The sequence below is a fragment of the Leopardus geoffroyi genome, chromosome B3 (assembly GCF_018350155.1).
Source record: "Leopardus geoffroyi isolate Oge1 chromosome B3, O.geoffroyi_Oge1_pat1.0, whole genome shotgun sequence".
NCBI classification, from domain to species: domain Eukaryota; kingdom Metazoa; phylum Chordata; class Mammalia; order Carnivora; family Felidae; genus Leopardus; species Leopardus geoffroyi.
The window spans coordinates 109,906,995-109,916,401 of record NC_059337.1 but is presented as its reverse complement, the minus strand read 5'-3'; positions in this window follow the sequence as shown (position 1 = coordinate 109,916,401).

Below are 9,407 nucleotides of genomic sequence, written 5' to 3'. Positions count from 1 at the left end.
GGAATATGGGGGTCAGATAGTAGTGTACAAGACACTAGGACTCTGGAAGGAGGGCAGAGTAGGAAGCATCAGGAATCTGTTCCCCCCAACCCCCATCCCACCCACCTAGACAACAATTGCATTGGCAAAATATGAGGTAACTATTTTGGAACTCTGGAGCCCATTGAAGGCTTCTTAATCCCAGAGGAGGTTGTGGAGGGAAAATTACAGTTAGTTCTGGTCAATTTCAGCTTTTAGTACAGTAGTAATTACTCATCCCCCACTCCCAGCCACGTGACAGGCAGCTGTGCACATTCCTGGAGTAGTGTGCACAGAGTGTGGGAGGACTAGGGTGGGAAAAGGGGGATCTGTCCTCCAAATGTTGGAGATCTGTATTCTGATTGCCAATTGCTGCTTCTGATCATGAAGATGCAAAGAGGCAGGCAGCCATCGTTTTTGTACACCTCCATTGTCCCCGCCCCCTCCCCATCCTCCCCCCCCCCCCACTCTACCCCCAGCTGAAGTGACTTCCAGAGGATTTGAAGGGCTGGATCCCTTTTTATTGCTCTTTTATGTTTCATTTTTCTCCCTTTCAGGAGCCAACCATTAAAAGCTCAGACTTTTTTTTGTTCATTTTTATTTTTATTTTCATTTATTTTGAGAGAGAGAGAGTATGCAAGCAGGGAGGGGCAGAGAGGGAAGGGAGAGAGAGAACCCCCAGCAGGCTCCACACTGTTAGTGCAGAGCCCCATGAGGGGCTCCATCTCACGAACCATGAGATCATGTCCTGAGCTGAAATCAAGAGTCAAACACCTGACTGACTGAGCCACCCAGGCACCGTATGTCATTATTTTTAAATGTCTTAGCCTTCAGGCTTGATTTCAGCTCAGGTCATGTTCTCGTGATTCATGAGTTCAAGCCCTGCATTGGGCTCTGTGCTAACAGTGCGGAGCCTGTTTGGGATTCTCTTTTTCCCTCGCTCTCTTTCTGCCCCATCCTCCATTCTTTCGTCTGTCTGTCCCTCTCTCTCTCAAAAATGAATAAATAAACTTAAAAAAAAAAAAAAAACCTAACAATAACAACAAAAACCAATGGCATATATGGGAAAATAAGAAAGTGACCACAAACGCCCAAGAAAAGGCTCAGAAAAGACGTGAGAAGACATTAAGTTTCAAGCCAGGCTGATCCTCAGCATAGAAACAGCCTACAATAATTAAAATGACAACAACAGCAAACAAAAACTAATAAAATATAGTTAACCCTGGAGAAGGAGGAGAATCTGATTTCCAGTGTTACCACATCATTAGATACAAATGTCTATGTCCAACAAAAAAATTCCCAAAGCATACAAAGAAATGAAAATATGGCCCGCTTAAAGGAAAAAAATATATCAAAAAACCTCCCAAAAAAGACCTAATGGCAAGTATACCAGGTAAAGAGTTTAGGGATGCCTGGGTGGCTTAGTTGGTTAAGAGATCAACTCTGGATTTTGGCTCAAATCATGATCTTGTTTGTTCATGAGACTGAGTCCTGTATCGGGCTCTGCGCTAGCAACACAGAGCCTGCTTAGGATTGTCTCTCTCCCTCTCTCTGCCCCTCCTTTCCTCTCTCTCTCTCTCTCAAAAAAAAAAAAAAAAAAAAAGACTTTAAAACAACTGTCTTCAAGGTGCTCAAAGAAAAAGAAAGATGTGGAGAAATTCAGAAAAATGAACGAGCAAAATGGAAATAATCAATAAAGACATAGAAAACTAAAAAAAGAACAACCAAAAAGACATTGTGGAGCTGAGAGTTAAAATAACTGAAATGAAAAATTCACTAGAGAGATGCAAAAGTATTTTTGAGGAGGCAGAAGAAAGAATGAGCGTACTCGAGGATAGGACAATAGCAATTATTAAGGCCAAGGAACAGAAAGAAAAATGATTGAAGAAAAGTGACTAGAACCTAAGGCAACTGTGTGGGTCACCACTAAGTAGACCAACATATGCATCATGGGAGTTCCAGAAGAGAAGAGAAAAGGGCAGAGAATATTTGAGGAAATAATAGCTGAAAACTTCCCAAATTTAATGAGAGATGTGACTATAAATATCTAAGAACTTCAATGGACTCCAAGTAAGATGAATTCAAAGGGATCTAGACTGAGACACATTATAATCAAACCATAAAAAGCAATAGAATCTTGAAAGAAAATATTGAAAGCAGCAAGAGAGAAGCAAGCCATCACATACAAAAGACCTTAACACAATTATCAGCAGATTTCTCATTGGAAACTTTGAAGGGCAGAAGACAGTGAGCCAACATATTCAAATGTTAAAAGAAAAAACCATCAACAAAGAATTCTGTATCCAGGAAAACTGTCCTTCCAAAGGGAGAGAGAAATTAAGACATTCCTGGATAAACAAAAGCTGAGGGGGTTTGTGACCATTATACCTGCCCTGCAAAAAAATGCTCAAGGGCATCTTGCAGGGTGAAATTATTGGTTTACGTTTGGGGTACACAATGTATGTAGCTAAAATTGTGTGTCATCAACAACTGAAAAGGGTGGGAACAGAGCTATAAGAGAGCAGTATTTTTATATTGTTGAAGTTAAGCTGGTATAATTTCAAATTAGAGTGTTATAACTTAAAGATGTTAAATGTAATCCCCATGATAACCACAAAGAAAATAGCTATAGTATATACACAAAAGGAAATGAGAAAGAATATAAACAGTTCAGTATAAAAAATCAACTGAACCCAAAAGAAGATAATGCAGGAAATGAGGGATAAGAATGCTATAGGGCATAGAGAAATAAATAGCACAATGACAGAAGTAAGTGCCTCCTTATCAGTAATTACTTTAAATATAAATGGATTAAATTCTCCCTGTCAAAAGGCAGAGATTGGCAGAATGGATAAAAACATATGACCCAACTATATGCCATCTATAAGAGACTCACTTGAGAAACAAAGACACAAACAGGTTGAAAGTAAAAGGATGGAAAAAAGACATTGCATGCAAATAGTAACCAAAAGAGAGCAGGGATGGCTATAATATCAAAATAGGGTTTAAATTAAAAAAAACTTTACAAGAGTCAAAGAAAGACATTTTTTTTTTTTTTAATTTTTTTTTCAACGTTTATTTATTTTTGGGACAGAGAGAGACAGAGCATGAACGGGGGAGGGGCAGAGAGAGAGGGAGACACAGAATCGGAAACAGGCTCCAGGCTCTGAGCCATCAGCCCAGAGCCTGACACGGGGCTCGAACTCACGGACCGCGAGATCGCGACCTGGCTGAAGTCGGACGCTTAACCGACTGCGCCACCCAGGCGCCCCAAGAAAGACATTTTATATTAATGAAAGGTTCAATACAACAATAAGATGTAACAATTATAAACATATATGCGTCCAATGATAGACCACAAAAAGATATGAAGCAAAAAACTGACAGAACTGAAGGGAAAAGTTTACCCTTATGAATAATTTTACGGCAAAAAATTTAGATAACCTAGACAAATTTATAGAAACACAAAATTTACCAACACTAAATTACAAAAAATAGAAAACCTGAATAGACCTATAACTATTAAGGAGATCTACCAGTCATCAAAAATCTCCCAACAAAGAAAAGTTCTGGTCCTAATGGTTTCACTGGGAACTTCAAACAAACATTTAAAGAAGCATTAGTATTAATTCTAGAATTAAATAATTATTAATTAATTCTAGAATTAATACTAATTCTTCTTAATTACTTCCAAAAAACTGAAGAGGAAGGAGGATTTTCCAACTCATTTTATGGCCAGCATAATCCTGATATCAAAGCCAGGAAAAGATAACTACAAAAAGAGAAAACTATAGATCAATATCCCTCATAGGCATTGATGTACAAATCCTTAAAAAAAATACTAGCAAACAGAATTCAGCAGTGTTTTAAAAGGATTATACACCATGACCATGTGGGATTTATTGCTGGAATACAAAGGTGATTAAACATGGGAATATCAATCAATATGCCAGATCAACAAAATTAAGGGAAAAAAAAACACATGATCGTCTTAATTCATGCAGAAAACTCATTTGACAAAATTTAACATTCTTCTTAATAAAAATACTCAACAAAATAGTAATAGCAGGGAACAACCTCAACATAATAAAACCGCATATGAAAGAACCACAGCAAAGATGATACTCAATGGTGAAAGACTGAAAGTTGTTCCTCTAAGGTCAGGAACAAGGCAAGCATGCCTACTTTCACCACTTGTATTCAACACAGTACTGGAAGTTCTAGCCAGAGCAATTAGGCAAGAAAAAGAAAGAAACTGTATCCAAATTGAAAAGAAAAAAGTAAAATTATCTGTTTGCACATAATACAATCTTATGTGCAGAAAACTCTAAAGACTCCATAAAAATTTTTTTAGAACTACTAAATAAATTAATACAAAGCAGAATACAAAGTCAACACACAAAAATCAGATGCATTTCTATACACAATGAACAATCTGAAAGGGAAATTATAAAACAATTCCACATACTGAATAACATCAACAAGAATAAAGTCCTTATGAATTAACTGAGGAGGTGAAAGATTTGTACAATGAAAACATAAAACATTGCTGAAAGAAATTAAAGAAGACATAAATAAATGGAAACATATACCGTGCTCATGGGTTGGAAGACTTGAATTTGTTAAAATGTCAATACTACCCAAAGTGATCTATAGATTCAATGCTACTACTATCAAAATCCCAATGAAATTTTTTTTTAGAAACAGAAAAATTCTTCAAAAAATTCATGTGGAATCTCAAGGAATCCCGAATAGACCAATCTTGAAAAAGAACAAAGCTGGAGGACTCACACTTTCTGATCTTAAAACTTACTACAAAGCTACATATAGTATTGGCATAAGGACAAATATATAGACCAGTAGCACAGAATAGAGAGCCCAGAAATAAACCCTCACATATACGGTCAAATGATTTTGCCAAGGATGCCAAGACTATTAGATGGAGAAAGGACATTCTTTTCGACAAGTAGTGCTGGGAAAACTGAATACCCACATGCCAAAGAATGAAGTTGTGCCATTGCCTAATACCATATTAAAAAATTAACTCAAAATGGATCAAGATTCCAAATGTAAGACCTAAAACAAAACAACTCTTAGAAGGAAACTAGGACAAAATCTTCATGACATTGGATTTGGCAATGATTTATTGGAGATGATATCAAAGACACAGGTAACAAAAGAAAAAATAGACAAATTGGACTTAATGAAAATTCAAAAATATTTGTGCATCCAAAGACACTATCCCCAGAGTAGAAAACCCACAGAAAGGGAAAAAATGTTTACACATTGTATATCTGATAAACAGTTGATACCCAGAAAAGACAGAGAGCTTCTAAAACTCAATAACAAAACAGACAACCCAATTTAAAAATGGGCAAAAGACTTGAATTTCTCCAAAGAAGATACATGTATGGCCAATAAGCACATGAAAAGATGCTCAACATCAGTAATCATTAAGAAAATTAAGAAATGTAATCATTAAGAAAATTAAGCAATTAAGAAAATTGCTGTGGGTTTTTTATAAACGGTTTTTATTATATTGAGGTCATTTCCCTCTGTTCCTATTTTGTTGCGTATTTTTATCAAGAGAGTCCCAGGTCTTTCCTTATCTTTCATGACTGACACTTTTGAACAGTACCAGTCAGTTATTTTTTTAGGATGTCCCTCGATTTGGGTTTTCTGATATTTTCTCATGATGAGGTTGAAGTTATGCATTATTTGGAAGGATGCTTCAGACACGATACTCCTCTCTTAGTGCATATACTATAATATACATGATGCCACTGTATGTTACTAGGCTGCAGAGAATATTCACATAGTCTTATTAATGTAATCCCTGATTACAGATGCAATTAAAATGGTGATATAACTATGTTAGGAGGATGGGAAGCATACATAGGTCAGGCAAAGTTAAGCTAAATCATTATTACTAGTAATGTGTATAGAGTCGCTAAATCAAGGAATAGTAGTATAAAGAATTGGAAATGTGGGAGCAAACATTGACAGTTTAAGGAGTTCAAGTTAACAAAAGTAGTCAAAAAGGACGGGAGAGAGTTATCCTACAAAAGAAGCATGACTGTCTTTCACCAGAGTCTTAATGCCTGAGAAATAGGTCAAATAAATCGTGTGCATTCTTTTTTTCAAAAGCCTAGTAAGACAGACCGCAGACAGCCTCAGCAGCAGATTGAGACGTGCCTGTTGGTATAAAAGGGGCTCTCTCTCTGAGGCCAGAGTAATTACGATGTGGAAGGATAAAGCAGATCCAGGTCAAGCATTACGGAGTAACATGTTGAGCCCACATCCCCCTAAATACATAACTTTTTTTTTTCTGAGTTTTTAAGAAGGCAAGCGTCAGGGATTGACCTGTGCCACTGTTTACTGTATCCCAGATTAGAAAGAAAGCTGGCACGCAGAGCCTTCTAGCTTGCTTGAATGAGGAAATGTGAACATCAGATGGTGTTAATTAGTTAGGCATTTCCAGGCTATTTCACGGACACAAAAAGGATATTATCACTGTTCCACACGGCACTACAACACCTGGTGTGCTCAGACAATAGCGAATTCACATCCCAAGCCATGTGAAGTGTCAATGATTGTGATCAAACAAATCAAGCCCGTGGAATCTCGAAGGCAAGCCCTTGCCTTGTGGAAGCCTGGGGGTGGCTGCAGGAGGGTCTGAGAGGAGGCAGTTGGAAGATGGAGGGGAGCTTTCATTATCGCTTCCCCAGCCTCTAAATCTGAGGCCCCCAAAGGTCGCGAGGCATCTTTGTGGGGGTGTAGTCCTGCTCTCTTCTAATTGGCAATTTGGTGAGGAATTATCACAGAGGGAAACCTCTGGAGATTCATAAAATGCGGCATGAACAGATTAGCTAAATTACAGCAGTGGGAGAGGGAAGGGAATTGCTGGGCAGAAGCACTTTTAAAAGCTCATGAATAAAAAGCACATCAGTTTGGGAGGCTTTGTTTTCATTATGAAATTGCATGTCTCTTTTCATCTTTACTGCTTCCTATAGTATCACAGCTTTGCAGGAAAGTGCGCACGTCACACGGGAACAGCTCACTGGGGTATTTACTGATCTCTTTTTAAAGATAAAAGTGAGAAACCAAAGTGAGAAGTAGAGGACAAGTTGGGAGAGACTGTATTCTGCTCTCACCATCCAGGGACCAGTGGCTCGATGCTTTGGGGTACACCAGGTGGCCAGGGGTGGCCGCACCTCTGTGGAATTGTCTCCACTCCTTGAAGGGCCTCACGCATGAGCCCCTGTGGGGATGCCCGCAGCTGTCGTCCTGCTAACTTCATGCTGCAGCCAGCAATACCTGGGAAGGTAGTAAAAGTCTTCAGGTGCGGCCTGAACAAGAAATAGGACTACAAACTCTTAAAAAATGAGAACAAACTGAGGGTTGATTGGGGGGGGGGGTGGGGGTGGGAGGGAGGGGAGGGTGGTTGATGGGCATTGAGGAGAGCACCTTTTGGGATGAGCACTGGGTGTTGTATGGAAATCAATTTGACAATAAATTTTATATTAAGAAAGATAGGAAGGAAGGAAGAGAGAGAGAGAGATTGAGAGAGAGAAAGAAAGAAAGAGAGAGAGAGAGAGAGAAAGAAAGAAAGCAAGCAAGCAAGAAATAGGACTACAAGTGAGTAAGGGGATACATACAAAGGCCCTGCTGTGGTTTTCCCAGGAAACTCATGGTTTGTTTCCATTCCATGACTCATCACTAATTCAGTAAGTGAAAGAAAGCCTGAAGGAAAGCCAGTGGATTGTTCTGAATATCACTGTTCTGGGATCACAGGGAGCCATCTTTGAATCTGCTCACCACTGTCTGCCTCCTGGCTCCCAGTGGTTTACCCCCTTCTGCGTATCCCTCCCATACACAAAGTACATTCACCTCCTTCCAAGGGGAGCCAAGAGCCTCAACATCCAGAATCTCATGATCTAAGTCAGGAACTATAGTCTTTGTGTGAAATTCCACTAGATTTATCAATTGTTTAAGCCAGAGAGACAAGTTATCTGCCCCTTGCCTCTGTGACCTGCAATTATGGAATAGGCATAGATTAATACCTATGGACATTTCAGTTCAAAAGGCAGAAATGGGAGGTACAGAAGAGTGCTGGGAATAATTCTTCTTGGCTCTGCCCCCTGGATTCTTGATTCCATCCTGTCTTTTTAAATGAAAGAAAGGACATATTTACAGTGTAATAATGCCATCAGTCTGCTTCCTGCAAGTGGGATTTTGTGAGTCCAAACGCCTCTTTTCTTGGTACTATTTCTATCCCTTTCAGCCCAACGTGGTAGTATTTTTGATGAAATAACTTTCTCAAAAACTTTAGGCATCTTCCATGGATTTCACTGGGCTTCGTTCCATTCGACAAGAACCACATCTTACAGATATTTTTGAGATAAGCCCTTTTGAGATACGCCCTTCTCCACCGTCTCCTGCTGGGATGGCTGTGGGACCAGGCTCCTAAGCTTCCCCCTGACCCTTTGATTTGATTTAGAGGATCTGGGAGACATAGCCTTAATGTCTTGAGAGGACCCTTTACGTGACTCTGCTTTTCTGATCTGTCTTGAGATTTTAACAAAAGGTTGTAAAGTCACACTCTTGGTTTTTTCTCCTTGCTATATTTTCCTGACAGTGCAAGGAAGCCATTCCTTAATTTTAACATCATTTGCCATCTGAGAAGTCTAATACTTTTCAAAATTAAGTGCTGTTCTTTGTGTAACGGGTTTCCCTCAATTTATCTGTCATCCTTGTGCATTTTATTATTATTATTATTATTTTTTTTTTTTTTTTTTTTAATTTGAGAGAGAGACAGAACATAAGTGGGGAAGAGGGACAGAGGGTGTGAGAGGGAGAGAGAAGCAGGCTTCACGCTCAGTGCGGAGCCTCACGTGGGGTTCAATCCCACAACCCTGGGATCATGACGTGAGCTGAAATCAAGAGTCAGACACAACTGACTGAGCCACTCAGGTGTCCCTTCCTGTACATTTTAATATGAGCAGCAACAAGAAATCAGGTGATACCTTCTTCACTTTGCTTAGAAATCTCTTTAGCTAACTAATCAAGGTCATTCCTTACATGTTCTGCTTTCAGTTTAGCTGTAGGAGACAACTTTGCTGAGCTATCTGCCACTATGTGGCAAGCATTTCCCTTTCTCTGTTTTCCAATAACATGTTCCCCACTTCCTTCCAAGACTTCATCAGCAGTGTCCTCAGAATCCCTTTTACTAACAATCTATTGAAGCCAGTTTAGGTTTTGTCTCTCATATCCTTCAAAATTCTTCCAGTCTCCACACAGTTCCAAAGTCACTCTTGTATTTTTATGTATTTGTTACAGCAGCGCCCCACCTTCACATACCAGTCCATATTGATAGGTTTTATGTACGT